The sequence below is a fragment of the Saimiri boliviensis genome, chromosome 14, assembly GCF_048565385.1.
Source record: "Saimiri boliviensis isolate mSaiBol1 chromosome 14, mSaiBol1.pri, whole genome shotgun sequence".
NCBI classification, from domain to species: domain Eukaryota; kingdom Metazoa; phylum Chordata; class Mammalia; order Primates; family Cebidae; genus Saimiri; species Saimiri boliviensis.
This window is the reverse complement of record NC_133462.1, coordinates 94,930,158-94,949,169: the sequence shown is the minus strand read 5'-3', so window position 1 is coordinate 94,949,169 and position 19,012 is coordinate 94,930,158.

The following is a 19,012-nucleotide window of genomic DNA, read 5'->3' as shown; positions in this document are numbered from 1 at the left end:
TAGGTGTATTAAAGTCCAGATTGACAAGTATACTCAACAAACCAGGCACTGAGCTGGAAGAGGGATCTTTTCCGGCCCACATAAATCCTTGCACAGAAATCGAGAAACAGAGACAGAAAGGGACTCACCTAAGGCTTGTCACTTGAAAGTGAGTGGCTGACTGACTAGCAGAGGGCTGGAAATCAAATCCAAATCTCCTGACCTCTAATTTCAAAGGGTGCACTGCCTCCCCAAGGCCCAGTTTCACAGGTAAATAGCTTAACAAGGGCTTTACTGGATTGAAGTCAACATTAAAAGACATCGGAACAGTCTTTGGCCCCTTGTCTCTAACAAGAATTTGCCCAGGTAATATTTTAACACTGGGTCTAACCTGAGAGATCTGGACTTTCAGCCTGAAACTCTTGAAAAGGATTGATTAACTTAGGAGTTACTGCTACAAAGTAAGAGTCAAGAACCATTTTCAGCAAAGGTGAGCTGACCTCAGTGGTCAATAGGAAATGAGCTCGTTTCAATTACCACCCTCTCACTAATCATCAAGATAAAATTTCTTAAAACATACATGTATTGTGTTTTTCGGAGGGCTGGGGGTTATCCAAGATTCTGAGTAACATGCTACCACAGGAAGGAGATGCTGTTCACTCCTGAAGACAGACACACAGACACACACACACACACACACACACACACAGTCTAAACACACAACTGGTAGTGTCCAGCCAGATACTTGCCAGATACTTAGCAGTATGAGGAGGGCTTTGAAGTCATCCATGCTGCAAAGGAAAAGACACCTTTCCCTAATTCACATGTCCATTCTCCCTCCTTCTCCCCCAATGCTGCCTCCCCCTCAAGCCCACTCATTACTACGTAGAACAAAATTAGGCAGGGCTATCAGGTTAAAGCATTGTCAATGATGCTCTCATTAAAAATAACAGCACAGTCAAATGGAGAGCATGCTTGCATATAAAATGTGATTAATTCTTTCAGACATGGCTCATGATGACTGGGACCACGCCTCCAGGGAGAAGCTCTGCTCTGCAGCCATCCAAGCTGTGTGCCTGGCCACCTCCCAAAGTGCTTCACACTCTCATTTCACCCTTAGAGGCAGACAAGAGGACTGCAAAGGACTCACGTGTCTCCTGTGCTCTCTGAAAAAGACTCCCATTTCTCCTGGGGACCAAAAGGAACAACAAAAGTTGTTTTTTCTTTGTAGAGCACACAACTTTTTCAAAATACACAGCTAAAACTGTTCCTGCTTTAAGTGCTATAGCCCTAGCCCTAGCCCTAGCCCTAGCCCTAAACCTAACCCTAATCCCGAACCCGAACCCGAACCCTAACCCTAACCCTAACCATTTTTTGAAATCGACTTTTCTGGAATCAACTTGCCTGGCCTTTTCTCAAATTGACTTTTCTGGAATCAACTTGTTTGGCCTTGTCTGAAATCGACTTCTCTGGAATCGACTTGCCTGGCCTTGTCTCAAATCGACTTTTCTGGAATTGACTTGCCTTGTCTGAAATCGATTTTTATGAAATCTACTTGTTTGGTCTGAAATCGACCTTTTCTGAAATTGACTTGCCTGGCCTTGCCTGAAATCAATTTTTTTTTTTTTTTTTTTTTTTTTTGGAATCGACTTGTTTGGCCTTGCCTGAAATCGACTTTTCTGAAATCAGCTTGCCTCCCCTTGTCTTAAATCGATTTTTCTGGAATTGACTTTCCTTGCCTTGACTGAAATCGATTTTTTTTTTTGGAAGGACTTGTTTGATCTTGCCTGAAATCCATTTCTCTGGAATCGACATGTCTTGTCTGAAATCGATTTTTCTGGAATCTACTTACTTGATCTGAAATCGACTTTTCCGAAATCGACTTGCCTGGCCTTGCCTGCAATCGATTTTTCTGAAATTTACTTCTCTGGTCTGAAATCGACTTGCCAGGCCTTGCCTGAAATCGATTGTTCTGAAATCAACTTGTTTGGCCTTGCCTGAAATCCATTTTCCTGGATTCGACTTGCCTTGCCTTTTTGGAAACCGACTTTTCTGGAATCAACTTGCCTGGCCTTGCCTGAAATCCATTTTCCTGGATTCGACTTGCCTTGCCTTTTTTGAAATCGACTTTTCTGGAACCCACTTACTTGGTCTGGAATCGACTTTTCTGGAATCTACTTGTTTGGCTTTGCTGGAAATCCATTTTTCCTGGATTCGACTTGCATTATCTGAAATCGACTTTTCTGGAATCGACGTGTCTTGCCTGAAATTGATTTTTCTGGAATCGACTTGTTTGGCCTTGCCTGAAATCCATTTTCCTGGATTCGACTTGCCTTGCCTTTTTTGAAATCGACTTTTCTGGAATCAACTTGCCTGGCCTTGCGTGAAATCCATTTTTCTGAAATTTACTTCTCTGGTCTGAAATCGACTTGCCTGGCCTTGCCTGACATCGACTTTTCTGGAATCAACCTGCCTTGCCTGAAATCGATGTCTCTGGAATCGACGTGCCTTGTCTGAAATCGACTTTTCTGAAATCGACCTGTCTTGCCTGAAATTGATTTTTCTGGAATCGACTTGTTTGGCCTTGCCTGGAATCCATTTTCCTGGATTTGACTTGCCTTTTTTTTGAAATCGACTTTTCTGGAATCCACTTGTCTGGTCGGAAATCGATTTTTCTGAAATGGACTTGCCTAGCCTTGCCTGTAATCGATTTTTCTGAAATCTGCTTGCCTCCCCTTGTCTGAAATCGATTTTTCTGGAATTGACTTTCCTTGCCTGAAATAGATTTTTTTGGGAATCGACTTGCTTGGCCTTGCCTGAAATCAATTTCTCTGGAATCGACGTGCCTTGTCTGAAATCGACTTTTCTGAAATCGACGTGCCTGGCCTTGCCTGAAATCCATTTTCCTAAAGCACTTAAAGCGGGGACCATTTTAGCTGTGTATTCTTAAAAACTTATCTAGCACTTAAAGCACGGACAGTTTAAGCTGTGTATTTTCAAAAAGTTGTCTGTAAGTGCCACAGCTGATAAAGTCAACATGAGTGACCTGTGTCCCCTTGAGTTGAGCATTCTTTTAGTAATAACGGATTAAGTTATACTTGAATTTTTTTTTTTTTTTTTTTTTTGAGGTGGAGTTTCACTCTTGTTACCCAGGCTGAAGTGCAATGGCGCGATCTCGGCTCACCGCAGCCTCCGCCTCCTGGGTTCAGGCAATTCTCCTGCCTCAGCCTCCTGAGTAGTTGGGATTACAGGCACGTGCCACCATACCCAGCTAATTTTTTGTGTTTTTAGTAGAGACAGGGTTTCACCATGTTGACCAGGATGGTCTCGATCTCTCGACCTCGTAATCCACCCACCTCGGAAGCCGAGGCAGACAGATCACCTGAGGTTAGGAGTTCTAGACCAGCTTGGCCAATGTGGCAAAACCCTGTCTCTACTAAAAATACAAAAATTACCCGGGCCTGCTAGCATGCACTTGGAATCCTAGCTACTTGGGAGGCTGAGGCAGAAGAACTGCTTGAACCCAAAAGGTGGAGGCTGCAGTAAGCTGATATCGAGCCACTGCACACCAGCCTGGCTGAAACGGCAAGATTCCATCTGGAAAAGAAAAAAAGAAAGAAAACCAAAATGTCTGGGAGTGGCAGGGTGCAGTGGCTCACTCCTGTAATCCCAGCAATTTGGGAGGCTGAGGCGAGCAGAGCACCTGACATTAGCAGTTGAAGACCAGCCTGACCAACATGAAGAACACCTGTCTCTATGGAAAATAAAAAAATTAGCTGGGCATAGTGGCATGTGCCTGTAATCCCAGCTCCTCAGCTGGATGAGGAAGGAAGATCACTTCAACCTGGGAGGTGAAGTTTGCAGTGAGCCGAGGTGGTGCTACTGCACTCCAGCCTGGGTGACAGAGAAAGTCTCCGTCTCAAAAAAAAAAAAAAAAAAAAAAAAAAAATTCAAATAATTTCACACTAGAATAGTTATACTAAAAAACAAAACAAAAAAAAGAGTTGACAAAGATGTGCAGAAACTTGAACCCATAAACACTGCTTCTGACAGTATTAAACGGTCCAGCCTATGTGTAAAATCATTTGGTGTTTCTTCAAACACTTGCAAATAGATTTGCCATATGACTCAATGATTCCATTCCTCGGCATATACTGTAAAGAACTGAAGACAGGTGTTCAAACAAAAACTTGTATGCTCTTTAAGTGTGTCAAGGTGACAAATATGCAGGAAAGTCTGGGTCACAGTGCCAGGAAAAGAAAACTGGATCAGAACAATGAAAAACACATCATACTCCCAGGTGGTGCAGAAGGTAAAAGTGAAATGAGTTTGTAGACTGAATTATCATGTAGAAACCGTGCTGATTTCCTGATCTAGGGGTTATGTGGTGGTTACCTGGGAGAGTGTACTTTGGGCAAAATATACTGAAGTATTTTCTGGGACATTGTAAATCTGGTACAGCAACAACTGCTGCAAAATCTAAGAGAAGAAACAGGTTATACTTTGTACTGCTATTGGAAGATTCTTAGAAGTATGACATTATTGGAAAGCAAACTACTTTTTAGAACAACCATATCAATACCATGCCAGGAAAGCAAAGACCTCATCAAAATCCATTATAGAGGCTATAGTTCAACCAAAGCTGTGAAATCCTTATAAAAGTCTCCATGTCAACAGAGTCCACTTAGTAGATACTACTGTATTTACTAGTATTAGAAGCTACTGTGTGGATATATTAGTGTTATGGCATGATATGGATATTAGTGTTAGGACATCGTGTGAATATTATACTGGTGTTAGGGCACGGTGTGATTACTATATTACAGACCACTGTGAGAATACTTATTAGCAGCCACTGTGTCTTGGACACTGACAAGATCAGAGTGTAGTCAAAACGGTGGATTTGATGGTTTCCTTTGTCTAGCTGAATTCCTTCCTCTGCTGAGTACTCTCTAAAGACTCTCTCCTCTGCAGTCAGGGCTTTGGACAGGAAGTTTGTTACTCACCAATGAATAACACCAAGTTGACACGACCTTCATGCTGCCCTGAGGAAGATAAAGCTCCTTGCCACTTCTAGCACCTCAGAGGGAAGTTGGTCAGGGGTGGGTTTGTGCACCCTCTGGTGATGCCAGAGCTCAGCACAGACACTCTTGCTCAGTTTCTAGGTGGACGTGCAACCCCACCTGGCTGTCCTGAAATACCTATAAAATTCAATATTGAGTTTACACAATGTAATAATTTTAGAAATTCAAACCAAAATGAAGCCCGCTATAGCCATTCCTTCCCAAAGACGGTGATGGAAGACTTTGGAAGCCATGTAGAATAAAATGAATAAACACACAAATTAAGAAAAACAAAAACCTACTCAAAATAGTCCAGAGACTGTAATTTTTTTTTTTTTTTTTGAGACGGAGTTTCACTCTTGTTACCCAGGCTGGAGTACAATGGTGCGATCTCGGCTCACCGCAACCTCCGCCTCCTGGGTTCAGGCAATTCTCCTGCCTCAGCCTCCTGAGTAGCTGGGATTATAGGCACGCACCACCATGCCCAGCTAATTTTTTGTATTTTTAGTAGAGACGGGGTTTCACCATGTTGACCAGGTTGGTCTCGATCTCTCCACCTCGTGATCCACCCGCCTCGGCCTCCCAAAGTGCTGGGATTACAGGCTTGAGCCACCGCGCCCGGCCCAGAGACTGTAATTTTAAATGCAAAACTATAAAAAATCTAAAAGAAAATCTATATGACATTGAGTTTGGTGTTGACTTGTAACATAAAACATCAAATGCCAATTCATGAAAATATTGATAACACAGACTTTATAAAACTAAGTATTCTACCGTGCAAAACTATTCAGAGAACAAAAAGACAAGAGAGATGTGAGAAGATAATTACAAAATACATACGTGATTTAAAAACTGGGTAAATATCTGAACAGATACCTAACCAAAGCAAATATACCGATAGTAGGCTGGGCATGGTGGCTCATGCCTGTCATCCCGCAACTTTCGAAGGCTTAGATGGGTAAATAATCTGAGGTCAGGAGTTCCAGACCAGCCTGGCCAACATGGCGAAACCCCATCTTTACTAAAAATACAAAAAATTAGCCAAGCGTGCTGGTGGGCACCTGTAATCCCAGCTACTTGGGAGGCTGAAGCAGGAGAATCACTTAAACATGGGAGCTAGAGGGTGCAATGAGCCAGTATCGTGCCATTGCACTCCAACCTAGGTTACAGAGCAAGAAAGACTCCATCTCAAAAAAAAAATGTTAATAACGTATCTGACACATGTTGATATGTTAATACGAGGGGAAACTAGTTTGGGTCTACACAGGAAATCTGCATTTTCCTCCCAATTTCACTGTGAATCTAAAACCAATTTAAAATAAAACCATTATTTAAAAATTATAAATTTTTTTAAATATCTGCTTACTTATTTGTACTAATAATAAGTAGTAATTGACACTAACTACTACTTTTCAAAACAAGGGCATTCATGATGCTGCAAAGTAATTTATGCAAACATATATAATTTCAATGAAATGCCTATTTTACAAGATTTATGTTAAAATAACACATCCATGTAAACATATTTATCGTATCTTTTTTCTTTTTTTTTTTTTTTTTTTGAGGCGGAGTTTCGCTCTTGTTACCCAGGCTGGAGTGCAATGGCACGATCTCGGCTCACCGCAACCTCCGCCTCCTGGGTTCAGGCAATTCTCCTGCCTCAGCCTCCTGAGTAGCTGGGATTACAGGCACGCACCACCATGCCCAGCTAATTTTTTGTATTTTTTTTAGTAGAGACGGGGTTTCACCATGTTGACCAGGATGGTCTCGATCTCTCGACCTCGTGATCCACCCGCCTCGGCCTCCCAAAGTGCTGGGATTACAGGCTTGAGCCACCGCACCCGGCCCTATCGTATCTTTTTTCTTGTGGTGTGGTTCACTCTCTAGGAAATCTGGTCACCTTAGAACCAAGGAAAGAATTCAGATTTTGGAGACTATTTCAATTACAGCAGGACGTTTTCAAAAATACAACTTTAAAAAAAAAAATTTCTTCCAATCGATGTGGTGACGTCATGCTCTCCCGGGCCGTGACCGATCCGTGGCGGGCGAGGGAAGGCCATTCATGGTGAATGGGACCGCTCTTCTCGCCCTGCCCGCGCGGGCCCCTTGCCTCTCTTCTCCCTGCCTGTAGGGTTTGCCTTGGGAGAGGCGTAGGGGTACAGAATCCGGCTCGACCTCGCTGTGCTTCCCCGATCCTCTGCCTGGCGGGGGCAGGGGCGGCGGGGTCACCTGACGCGGCAGGCATCCCTCGCTCTTGCCTCCTGTGGTTGTTGCCTTGCGGGGGCGGGCCCCTCTCCGTGGCGGTGGGGGGCTGTCCCGCCAGCCCCCAGTGCTGCCCTTGCCGGGGTGGTGTGAGCGTTGGCTCCGCTTGGGCCTTTGCGGTGCCCCTGGAGCGCTCCGGGCTGTCCCTCAGGTGCCCGAGGCCGAGCGGTGGTGCTGTTCCAGCCCCTGGGGCCCCCTCCTCCGGTTGCTGCCGTGGGGTCTGCGTGTGGGTCCTGAGGAGGAGCTCAGCTCGTCGGGGGGGGGTCGTCGAGGTGGTCAAGCAAGGTGTGCCCCTCCCGTGCAGGGTAAGGGGCGCGTCTGGTTTTCCTCCTCTTGCCAAAGACCACCCCTCCCTTTCCCAGGTGTCCCTGAGCACCTCCATGGGTGGCCCAATGAGGGGCGACCGGTATATTAATTTAATTTTTATATATTAAATAAAAAAAATTAAAATAGCAATTGATTGTGACTGAATCACTTATTATAATGAATGCTTCTCTTTGTTTTGTTTCCCAGCATTTCTTTTAGCTACAATACAACAAAAGCAAATATTTGCCATTGGAAAAAAATATTCAAAGGAAGACTGTAAAGGGAATTTGTGACCACAATTATTCAATGTTTCATGACAATGCTTTCTAATACTGAAAAATTTAAAGGGATAGTCGAAGTTATTCCCCCAAAGATGCTTTGAAGAAATCGATGAAACTAGAGAAACAAAAGTGGCAGGACAATCAATGCGACTTTAGATGTCACCGTGTCTTGTGAGAAAAAGTAATTTACCTTTAGAGGATCGCTAAGAATTACTGGAAGCCCAGACTCTGGAATGTATCTAAATTTAGTTGTCAATATCACTAGCAATGAATGTGATAAAAAGGGATCTCTGTTTTATTTGTGTAATACAATACCAATGCAGTATTTAACGCTCCAAGGAAAACAAGTTATACCTGAAATACAGTTGACAATATCAGAATCAAAATAAGTTTCCTGACCAGGCATGGTGGCTCACGCCTGTAATCCCAAGACTTTGAGAGGCCAAAGCAGGCGGATCACCAGAGGTCGGGAGCTCCAGACCCGCCTGACAAACACGGAGAAACCCCATCTCTACTAAAAATACAAAAATTACCCAGGCTTGGTGGTGCCTGCCGGGAATCCCAGCTACTGGGGAGGATGCGGCAAGACAATCGCTTAAACCAGGGAGGAGGCGGGTGTGCTGGGCCAAGATCACACCATTCCTCTGCCCTACTGTCTATGTAAAAATGCAACTTCACTGAACCAGACTAAATTGTATTCAGTGGAAGGCTGATCAAAAAATTCAGAAGAATGCAACTTTTGTTTTATCTACTTCTGACCTAGAACCACCCCCCACCCCGCCTTCCTACCTCCAGTTGTTCCACCTCACTGAACCAAATGACTTTACATCTTGCACATATTGATTGGTGTCTCTTGTCTCTCTAAAATATATAAAAGCAAGCTCTACCCTGACCACCTTGGGCCCATGTTGTCAGGACCTCCTGAGGCTGTGTCATGGGCATGTCCTTAACCTTGGCGAAATAAGCTTTCTACTTGACTGAGACCTGACTCAGATATTTTGGGATCACAATCCACAATCACCATGGTGTGACATTTGACTACAGCATTCAGTACAGAGATGAGCTATACAGGTATGGTATGTAGCCTGAAAGCAAGAAGCTATACCATATCACTTATGTGTGAAGGGGGCTACACCATCCAGGTTTTATAAGGACACTCGATGGTGTTTGCACAAAGATGAAATCACTAAGGACACATTTCTCAGACAGTATCCACATTGTTAGGAGATGCTTGAGTGTATTTTAATTGGTTAAAGCCTAGGAGGAAAAAAAAGCAACTGAACTCCTGTGATGGTTTCATAACAAAGCTTAATAGAGTTAACATATTTCATCTAATCTAAGATGCTAATAATTAACAGACATTATTTTATGCAACATCACAAATAGGCTGCCAATTAAACTGACTTTCTGAATGACAACAAAAATGTGAACTTACTTTTATTAATGCCAGGAAAATAAAATGAAAATGAATTATGGTTTTGATACGTTAAAGCAAAAAAGGAGGAAGCCATTAGCCTGAGGTCTTGCCTAAGCAAACAGAAACCGAACTTCGAGGCATGCAAACTGACTTAAAAACATGAATAAACCAATTAGTCAATAACCAAAAGCCCAGCTGCCAGCTGGCTGTATGACTATTACACCGAGGGAACCATCCCCACAACCGGCGGTCGCCCAGCTGGAGCCCATGAGAAACCTCACTCAGCTGTCTCCGCTAAGAGCTCGAAGCCCCAAGCCCTGTTTTCCGTTCTGGTGCTTCAGGTGTGATTCATGCATCATTCCTTCCTTCAAGTTTGCCTAAAATTTTTCTAACCCCTGTATCCTAACCCCTAACTGGTAACCCCGAACTCTAACCCTATCCGCTAGCCCTAATCCTCACCCTAAACCCTAACCATACGTTGGTTTCTACGTTTGCACTGATATGTCCATGTTGAGTATTGAAACTGCGGTACTGGCAGGGCCGCATGACTAGTGCGGATTTTATAGTAACATGTTTGGACTGAGGCCTTGCATTAGCATTAGGTGTTTCCTACCTGAGCACTGGGCTTATTGTATCCGTATTTCAGAGGCCATATCTGCCTCAGGAACGCTCCATTTGTCTTCTGAGGCTGCTGGGTGCACCTCACACCGCAGCCGCCTGGCCTTGGGCGGGAGAACCCAGGTGCGCAGGGTTCAGAGGGGCTTTTCGTGTCCAGTTTCCCACACAGAGCTCTTCGTACTAGTCTCTGACCCTCAGCAGTCAGGAATGCAAACAGGAAGGATTTTACTCACCCTGGACATGGCCCAGAGTTGTCCCAAACCGAGGCTGTGCCCGCTGCGTCTGTGCCGTGGAGAACGCAGCTCTGCAGATTGCCATGACGCGATGCACGCCGGCGCCCTGACGCCCACTGAAAAGGCACGCTCGGGCGCCCCCGCTGGTGGCCAGGCGGTGGGAGCCCTCTTGCTCATGGTCCTGTGTCTGCACCCCCCTGATGGCAGCTGGGGCCACCACAAGCCCCTCTTGCTGTAAGAACCCCGCCCCAAGGTGTGTGCTGAGGAGGACGCAGTTCCACCCTCACAATGCCCCCCAGTTCTATAAGGAGGAGAACGCACCTCTGCAGACCGCTGTGACTCAATGCACGCTGGTGGTGTGACACAATGCACACTGGTGGAGGAGCCTCAAGAATCTGAAAGGTGGGTGTGGGGGCCCCTACTGGGGGCCTGCACTGCAGGGCCCTCTTGCTCACGATGCTGTGCCCACGCCCCCTTCCGGCTAGGTCCACTGCAGGGCCCTCTGACAGTGTGGTGACCGGCATCACCTGCTGGCAGCTGGAGCCCTGCAGGGCCCTCTTGCTCAGTATAGTGGCAATATGCCCGCTGCTGGCAAACAGGGCAGTGCTACATCCTCTTGCTCACAGTGTGGTGCCTGTGCTGCTGGGCACTCTTACTCTCGGTGTAGTGGGGTCACGCCCCCGGCTGGCCGCTGGGGCACTGCAAGACCCTCTTGCCCATAGTGTCCTGGCAACACTCCCGTGATGGCAACTAGAGCACTGCAGGGTTCTCTTGCTCATGGTGTGGTATTCGCTGGGATTACAAGCGTGTGCCACCATGCCTGGCTAATTTTGTATTTTTAGTAGAGACAGGATTTCTCCATGTTGGCCAGGCTGGTCTCGAACTCCCAACCTCAGGTAATCTGCCCGCCCCAGCCTCCCAAAGTGCGGGGATTATGGGCATGAGCCACCTAGCTCGGCCTAATTTTTTGATTTGTCGTAGACATGGGGTTTTGCCATATTGCCAATGCTGCGGGGTTTCCTTCTGGTGAGATGAAAATATTCTGGAATTAGGTAGAGGAGATGGCTGTACAGCATTGTGAATGTACTAAAAATGAACTGTACACATTAAAATGGAAGAAATGGTGACTTATACAAATTTTATTTTGATTTATTTATTTATTTATTCTGGTCTGACATTACCCTAGGCTTGTCAGTCAATATTTTGATTTTTTTAAAAAGGACAACGATAAGTTGAAACGTTTAAGGACCTATCAGTAGAAATGGTAAGAAGACAGCGCATGGCTGGGCGCGGAGGCTCACGCCTGTAATCCTAGCCCTTTGGGAGGCCAAGGTGGGTGGATCACCTGTGGTCAGGAATTCAAGACCAGCCTGGCCACCATGGTGAAAACCCATCTTTAAAAAAAAAAGAAGAAGAAGAAGACAGTGCAGAAGAGGGCAGGGCTGAGACTCAAGGGAGACAGCACGCTCCCCACGGCCTCCTGCCATCTGCGGGGTGCCTGGAGCCCTGAGGCCTCGCTCCTGCCTGACCACCTGCCTGCTGGCTGCTAACCATCTGGCTTCTCCGGCTTCTTCAGCTCCCACTGCCCCCAGAGTGAAGACTGCTCATCCACACTCACCTGGCATTGGTGACGCCAGCAGCGTTTCCCCTGCACACGCTCTCCAGCTGCACGTAGGCCGAGCACTTGACCCAGCTCCACTCGGGGTCACAGATGGCCAGGAAGTTGGGGTGCAGGTGGCCGATTGTGTACTTGGCCAGGTCCGTCAGAGACTGGCTCACAGCCGCCCCGAAGAGGAAGGTTCCCAGCACCTTGTACACAGCAGCCACGTAATTATTGAAGTCAGAGCAGGAATAGAGCCAGTCTGTGGGCACCAGGTAGGCTTCTCCTGCCGAGACCTGCGTGTGGGGCAGCCGCGGTGACCAGAGGGGGTCCTGGTCAGCCCATGGGCCCTTAGTGGGCCTCAGTCCTCCCCACGGGCCTCCCCAAGGCTGCTGCAGAGCTGGAGACTCTAAAGGTGCCCTAGCTGGGCTTGGGGGCTCACACCTGCCAGCCCAGCACTGTGGGAGGCTGAGGCGGGAGGATCACCTGAGGCCAGGCATTAAAGACCAGCCTGACCAACATGGTGAAACCTGTCTCTACTAAAAATACGAAAATTAGCAGCTTGTAGTCCCAGCTACTGGGGAGAGTGAGGCAAGAGAATCACTTGAACCCAGGAGGCAGAGGTTACAGTGAGCAGAGATCCTGCCATTGCACTCCAGCCTGGGCAACAAGAGCAAAACTCCGTCTCAAAACACAAAAGGGGGTTCCTATTACCCACAAGTACCACTCAGGGCAAGGCTGTGTCCCCCAGCCCCCCACAGACCTCCAGGCCACCCCCATCAGGAACCCAGGGTTAGGCTGCCCCATCCCGCCTCCCTCCCTGTCCCTCTGAACCCCTCCTGCCTTACAAGGATGATGGTGGCCATGATGGTGACCCCAGCCATGAGCCCAAGGGTGATGGTGTCTGGATGACAGGGGTACCGGATGGAGTCATCCCCACAGTCAAATCCTCGGTTATACAGGGTGTTCACCAGCGACAGGACAGCGAAGGACAGAAAGGCTGGAGGGGGAGAAGGGCCTGGGAGCTGTGAGGTTCTCAAACCAGCTGGGCCATGGGGCCCCCACACCCACCTTGGCCTCGAGGCCTCCCACCAACAAGGAAGAGCTTTTCTCACAGCACGTGGGAGGCCCAAGTGACACTCCTTTCCCATCACCCTCAGATGAGCACGAACTCCCCAGGCCCTCTCCCCGTCACACCCTCCCTCTGCTCCTTGAAAAAACTGGGCAAGGCCGGGCGCGGTGGCTCAAGCCTGTAATCCCAGCACTTTGGGAGGCCGAGGCGGGTGGATCACAAGGTCAAGAGATCAGGACCATCCTGGTCAACATGGTGAAACCTCATCTCGACTAAAAACACAAAAAAATCAGCTGGGCATGGTGGCGCGTGCCTGTAATCCCAGCTACTCAGGAGGCTGAGGCAGAAGAATTGCCTGAACCCAGGAGGCGGAGGTTACAGTGAGCAGAGACCCTGCCATTGCACTCCAGCCTGGGGAACAAGAGCAAAACTCCATCTCAAAAAAAAAAAAAGAAAAGAAAAAAACAGGCAAACACTCACCTCTGGGCCTTTGCACAGGGACTTCTCTCTGCCCAAAATATCTTATTTTTATTTTTAAAAGTAGAGACAGGGGTCTGATGCTGACCAGGCCAGTCACAAACTCCCAGGCTAGAGCGACCCCCAGCCTCAGCCTCCCAAAGTGCCGAGATTACAGGTGTGAGACAACGTGCCAGGCACCAAAGTGACTCCCACTTCCACTCAGTTTCATCTCCCCTCCCGGCTGTCCCCACCAGCGTCCCTCTCACAAAAGGAAAGGTCTGTTTAGCCGTGCATGGTGGCACGTGCCTGTAATCCAGCTACTTGGGAGGCTGAGGCAGAAAAATTGCTTGAAACCAGAAAATGGAAGTTGCAGTGAGCCAGGATCGTGCCACTACACTCCAGCCTGGCAACAGAGCGAGACTCTGTCTCAATTTATTAAACGAAAATAAATAAATAAATAAATAAAAATAAAAGGGAAGGTCTGCTCTTTCTCCCTATTGCCCCATGTGGAATTACGCAGTCACCTGTGGGACACTGGACTTAATCTCCCTGCCTCCACCCGCCAGCACCAGAAGTCTATCGTGTTCAGGACAGAGACCCTGGAGGCTGCTCAGAGCCTGGCCAGGGCAAATGTTTAATAAACATCTGTTAAAACAGGCAGGACTTATTTCAACCTAAGAGCTGGCCAGAGAAGTCAGGAAAAGGCAAAAGCAGGGGCACAGCGGAGGTGCCTTCCTGCTCGCCCCTGCCCGCCACTGACCCTCGTGCCAGGGCACATGCCAGCCACACGGTAACTCAGGGACAAAAGGCACATTCTTCTCAATTCCACACTTGCGGAAGGTGTCACACAGCACTGGGGCTCCCGGGGCCCTGCTGAGCTGAGGGTGGCCAGGGAAGCCGGAGTCAGCTACAGAGGGCAGGGGTCGGGGCAGCTCCCTGTTCCACGCGGCAGCTGCACAGCAAAAGCACAGGGTGTCTACCCCAGAGAATAACGAAGGCAGGGCATCTTTGGCCCAGCAGGGCAAGGACAAAAAAGGGTGGCTCTTCTGAATTCTGAGAGTCTGAGGAGGGACAGGGAGCCTCACACTCCTCTCTGCATGCCAGCTGCAAGGGTCCTAGGACACAGCACACATTCGATGCTGGCTGAGTCTGGAAAAATAAAGCAGTGAAGACAGCAGAGGTCTGCCTCACAGGGCAGAAAAGGCGGAGGGAATGCAGAACAGAACGGGCAGTGCAGGGGCCCAGAGCCGGGACGGTGCCTGGAGAGGCGAGCGCTGGGGCAGAGGGGGCTGCGCTGTAAGAGCCCGGCTTCTGCTGGGGCGCAGGGGCGGCTGGCGCCGCTGTGAGTGACGGCAGAGACCAGGGAGGAGGCTCCTGCAATTGCTGGCAGTGGACGGCTGGGGTCACAGGCCGCTGACAGCGAACACCAGCCCCTCCCCGCAGCTCTCAGCAGGCGGAGGCTCACACCGGTTGGCCTCCGTTTCCGACCTCCCTGCCCCAGTAACTCCAGCTAGATACTCAGACACCCCCATGACAACCGGCCCCGGGCTTGCCTCTGCCTGGAAAGCTCACCCTGGGGTCCCCGGAACAGGCACCTTCTCTTCCTTTGACCCCCGGGAGCCTTCCCGCCCTCACACTGCCCGCACAGCCCCGTCTGGAACCTGTGGTCTGCACTGTGACGGGCCGCAGCTTCCAGATGGAGATGCCCTCGGCCTGGCCACCACCCCTGGCACGCAGCAGCCACACCCAACCCCGCCCCGGCGGCACCTCCCGGCTGTGCGGCCTCCAGCAGGTGACTCCACGCGGCTGCCCCTCCGTCACAGGCCATTTACGGAACCGTTTCGGTTATCTGCATGCTGCTGAGCGCCTGGGTACCAGAAAGTGCCACACACATGTTTAAGTACCTGACAGCACAGCTGCTCAGGACATGGCACCCAGGGCTGACAGACACCCCACGGAGACCTCGTGCTGTCCCTTAGCCCCCCCAACAGGGGTCTACTTCGGAGTTCAGAGGGCTTGGCCAGAGAACCAGGAAACGCGCTGAGGAGGAGCGCCCCCCCCGCCCCCCCACGGTGACAGATCCGCGAGGCCATTGTCCCTTCAGCCACAGAGCAAACACTCGGCCTTCGTTTCTGGGACCCTGGCGGGAGGCCTCGGGGCGCTGCTTCCCCCATCTGGCCCAATAACCCACAGGACAGGTTTCGGACTCCCGAGGTCCCGAAGCCTGGGACTCAGCTTTTCTCTCCAAGTGACTCCCCCGCCCAAGGTGCAGGGGTTCGAATCCCACCGACGCACTGGGCCTATGCCTATCTATTTATTATATTACTTTTGAGACGGAGTTTCCTTCTCGTTGTCCATGCTGGAGTGCAATCTCAGCTCACTGCAACCTCTGCTTCCCAGGTTGAAGCAATTCTTCTGCCTCGGCCTCCCAAGTAGCTGAGATTGTAGGCACATGCCACCATGTTTGTCTAATTTTGTATTTTTAGTAGAGGTGTGGTTTCTGCATGTTGGTCAGGCTGGTCTTGAACTCCTGACCTCAAGTGATCCACCCGCCTCAGCCTCCCAAAGTGCTGGGATTACAGGCATGAGCCACCTCACCTGTCCACTATGCCTATCTCATTGTGTTTCTAAAAGGAGAGGGAAAAGAAATAATTGCATTTCCATCCTCACAGTAACTCCATAAAGGAGATAATATCATTTACCTTTTACAAATGTGAAACAAAACCTCCAGCTTTTTTTTTTTTTCTGAGACGGTGTCTCACTTTGAAGCCCAAGCTTGAGTGGCATGACCTTGGCTCACTGCAGTCTTGACCTCCAGGACTCAAGTGATCCTCCCACTTTAGCCTCCTGAGTAGCTGGGACTACAGGGGGACGCTGCCACACCTGGAAAAATTTTTGAAATTTTTTGTAGAGATGGGGTCTTGCTATGTTGCCCAGGCTGCTCTCAAACTCCTGGGCTCAAGCAATCCTCCCACATCGACCTCCCAAGGTGCTGGGATTACAGGCATGGTCGCTCCAGCTTTTTTTTTTTTTCCCAAGGCCACATTAAGTTGTCAGCGGCTGAGTCAAAAGAGTCCTGGGGTCTGCTGACTCCTACTTCAGTGTTTCTTCAGCTAGACTACAGCCACTGTCATTCCTGGAAGTTGTCTGACAGTGGACTGAGATGGATTATTTGGGTGTGTAGCACAAACAGAGGAACATCTCTTAGGAGACTGAACCCTGAAGTTCTGATGGGGCCAGCATGTATTCTGGGGAAAGGTTCCATAGCTCCCATCCATGACCAGTGGATAGGAATTAGGTACCAGGCGTGGTGGCTCACGCCTGGAATCCCAGCACTTTGGGAGGCTGAGGTGGGTGGATCACTAGGTCAGTTCAAGACCAGCCTGGCCAATATGGTGAAACCCCATCTCTACTAAAAATACAAAAATTAGCTGGGCCTGGTGGTGGGTGCTTGTAATTCCAGCTACTCAGGAGGCTGAGGCAGCAGAATCATTCGAACCCAGGAGGTGGAGATTGCAGTGAGCCGAGATTGCGCCACTGCACTCCAGCCTGGGTGACAAAACAACACTCAGTCTAAAAAACGAAAATGCTGGGCATTGGCCAGGTGCAGTGTGATGGCACACATCTGCCTGCTGTGGCAGGCAGATCACTTGAGGTCAGGAGTTCCAGACCAGCCTGACCTACATGGTGAAAGCCCATCTCTACTAAAAATATGAAAATTAGCTGGGTGTGGTGGCAGATGCCTATAATTCCACCTACTCAGAGTGCTGAGGCAGGAGAATTGCATTAACCTGGGAGGCAGAGTTTGCAATGAGCTGAGATCATGCCACTGTACTCCAGCCTGGGCGACAGAGCAAGACTTCATCTCAAAAAAGAAAAAAAGTTGGGTGTGGTGGTGTGTGGTCTCAGCTACTTAGGAGGCTGCAGTGTGCAGATCACTTGAGCCCAGAAATTTGAGGCTTCAGGGATCTATGGTGGAGTCACTGCACTCCAGACTGGGTGACAAAATGAGGCCCCTATTTCTAAAAAACTAATTTAAAAAATTAACAAAATAAGAGAGACAATAGGATAGTATTCATCACCAATAAGAGATCAATCACATCACCCACTGAATATTGCTAACATGATCAAACTCTAATCTAATGGGGTGAGCATAAATCCAGCTGCAAATATGCCACAAATACAAAAGACAGAAAATGGGTTCACCTGCACCAGGGAAATCCAGACTTTGAGAAATGTTACAGGCTCAACAGTGTGGAGTCTTCCAAAATCCATAGAAAAGAAAAGGGATAGGCCAGGCAAGGAGGCTCACGCCTGTAATCCCAGCACTTTGGGAGGCCAAGGTGGGCAGATCACAAGGTCAGGAGTTTGAGACCAGCCAGACAACATGGAGAAACCCCATCTCTACCAAAAATACCAAAATTAGCCAGGTGTGGTAGCACATGCCTGTAATACCAGCTATTCAGGAGGCTGAAGCAAGAGAATCACTTGAACCTGGGAGTCGGAGGTTGCAGTGAACTGAGATTGTGCCATTGCACTCTGGCCTGGGTGACAGAGCAAGACTGTCTCAAAAAAAAAAAAAAAAAAAAAAAAAAAAATGGAAAAGGAATAGAGGAGAAACTTGTAGATTTTGTCTTTTTTAAAATTTTAGTTTTTGGCCAAGCACGGTTGTTCACACCTGTGATCCCAATCTTTGCACTTTGAGAGACTGAGGTGGGCAGATCACCTGAGGTCAGGAGTTTGAGGACAGCCAGGCCAACATGGTGAAACCCCGGCTCTATTAAAAGTACAAAAATTAGCTGGGCATGGTCCCATGTGCCTGTAATCTCAGCTACTTGGGAGGATGAAACAGAAGAATGACTTGAACCCAGGAGGCGAAGGTTGCAGTGAAGTGAGATCACACCACTGTACTGCAGCCTGGGTAGAGTTAAAAAAAAAAAGAAGCCGGGTGCGGTGGCTCAAGCCTGTAATCCCAGCACTTTGGGAGGCTGAGGCGGGTGGATCACGAGGTCGAGAGATTGAGACCATCCTGGTCAACATGGTGAAACCCTGTCTCTACTAAAAACACAAAAAAATTAGCTGGGCATGGTGGCACATGCCTGTAATTCCAGCTACTCAGGAGGCTGAGGCAGGAGAATTGCTTGAACCCAGGAGGCGGAGGTTGCGGTGAGCCGAAATCGCACCATTGCACTCTAGCCTGGGTAACGAGTGAAACTCCATCTCAAAAAAAAAAAAAAAAAAAAAAAAAGAAGAAGAAAATTAGGTTTTGTAGAGACAGAAGTCTCCCTGTGTTGTCCAGGTTGGTTTCAAACCTCTGAACGTAAATGATCCTATCACTTCAGGATTACAGGTGTGAGGACTCACCCAGCCAACAAACTTGGGAGATTGAAAGAGGCTTAAAAGACATAACAAAGCTGGGGAACAGTTATGGGCTAGAGATGCATACTAGGACATCTACTCTAAAGAAACACAAAGACACCACGTGTGGTGGCTCACATCTGTAACACCAAACACTTTGGGAGGCCGAGAAGGGAGGATCGCTTGTGCCCAGGAGTTTGGGACCAGCCTGGCAACATAGTAAGACCCTGTGTCTACAGGGAAAAAAAAAAAAAAAAAAAAAAAAAAAAGCTTTTTTAAAATTAACCAGGAATGGTGGTGCATGCCTATAGTCCCGGCTACTCAGGAGGCTGAGGGGAGACGATCACTTGAGCCCAAGAGGTCA